At 42.7% G+C, this 1695-nt stretch overlaps 1 non-coding gene across 1 annotated transcript; it reads right to left on the bottom strand.

Annotated features, from left to right (window-relative positions):
• On the bottom strand, positions 1 to 107 carry LOC141610377 (small nucleolar RNA R71). Its single transcript, XR_012528285.1, has one exon. It is a non-coding gene; the product is annotated as a small nucleolar RNA R71 (small nucleolar RNA).
• Positions 108 to 1695: the final 1588 nt, after the last annotated feature.

Genomic DNA, 1695 nt, shown 5'->3' with positions numbered 1-1695 from the left:
AAAGTCAAGAGTGAACTACAAAACTTTACTCAAGAAGAGGATGAGACCTTATATGAGGCATGGGAACGATATAAGAAGCTCCAACGGTTATGCCCTCACCATGGCATCTCCGAGGTCGAGCTAGTGAACAATTTTTACAAAGGGTTGACTCAAGACCTTAGGCTTTCATTGGATGCGGGATCGGGGAAAGGTGCCTTAGACATTTTGGGTCATAAAGTGGCAAAGGAGCTAATTGAGGAGATGGCCTCAAGGACTATGGAATGGGGAAGTGATAGGCAATTGAGGAAGGGGAAGAGCAAGGATTCTAATTCGGTTTTGAATGTGGAGGTTAAGGGTATGCTAGATGAACTCACCCAACAAGTTGCTTTGCTAAATTCAAAACCTCAAAGCTCCGATATGAGACAAGTCTTGTCTTGTGAGTTATGTGGGGAGCAAGGGCATACTCCCATTGGGTGTCCCTTGATTTTACCCCTAGGTGAGGAATGCTATGAGCAAGCAAATGGAATTTGGGAGTCCACAAGTGCAAGGCAAGGGTTCAACAATAATAACAACAACCAATTTGTCAATGGAAAAAGAACTCACCCTTTCTTGTCTTATGCTTCACAAAACATTCAAAATCCAACCACTTCCCAACCTCAACAACAACAAAGGTTCAATCAAAATTCTCAATTCCAAAGACAAATTCCACCCGGTTTCCAAGGGAAACAATTTGTCACCCAAAACCAACAACCATTTGGGGGTTTCAAGGGACAAAATTTCAATCAACAACAAAACCAAAGTTTCCAACCACAAAACCAAAACTTCCAAACCCCTCAAAAACCATCTTGGGAACAAGCCTTTGAACAATTGGTTATTGCAAATCAAAAATCCGACTCAAAGCTTGATAACCACATCACCTCACAAAACCGGGTTAATGATGAAATACGAGCATCCCAAAAGGCTACGGAAACTCATGTAGCCCAAATTTCTCAACAATTGGGGCAATTGGCTCAAAATCCGGGGAAGTTTCCGGGTAATACGGTTAACCCAAGGGAGATGAATGCGGTATTTTTGAGGAGTGGAAAGCGATTGGAGGAGATTGAGAAATCTCCTAAGTGGAAGAGGAAGAGGGTGACTAGTGAAGTAGTGAAAGAGCACCCGGTTGAAGTTGTGGAAGAAGATGAGATTACGGTGGAGAAGTCTAAGGAGGTGGAAATGGTTGATCCTCCAAAGCAAGATGAACCTATTGCAACTAAGGTCAAAGAATGTATTCCACCACCAAGGGAGTATGTAGCACCGGTACCCTTTCCACAAAGGCTTGCAAGGCCTAGGATTGAAAAGAAATATGAGAAGTTTGTTGAGATCTTGAAGGTAATGAATGTCACGATTCCTTTCCTTGATATGATTACCGAAATCCCATCTTATGGTAAGTTTCTCAAGGAACTTGTCACTTTGAAAAAGAAGAATGGAGAGGTGCAAACCATCAACCTCTCTAAGGAATGTAGTGCTATTCTTACTCACACCAACAAGCTCCCAAACAAACTAGAAGATCCGGGTAGCTTCTCAATTCCTTGTTCTATCCAAGGGGTGGCTATTAAAAGAGCATTGTGTGACTTGGGGGCTAGTGTGAGCCTCATGCCTCTTTCAATCTTCAAGAGACTTGATTTGGGAGATTTGAAACCAACTAGAGTTTCACTTCAACTAGCCGATCGGTCG

Source organism: Silene latifolia, chromosome 10, assembly GCF_048544455.1.
Source record: "Silene latifolia isolate original U9 population chromosome 10, ASM4854445v1, whole genome shotgun sequence".
Lineage (NCBI taxonomy): Eukaryota > Viridiplantae > Streptophyta > Magnoliopsida > Caryophyllales > Caryophyllaceae > Silene > Silene latifolia.
The sequence above is the reverse complement of the archived record's forward strand: the minus strand, read 5'-3'. Positions and strand labels throughout refer to the sequence as shown.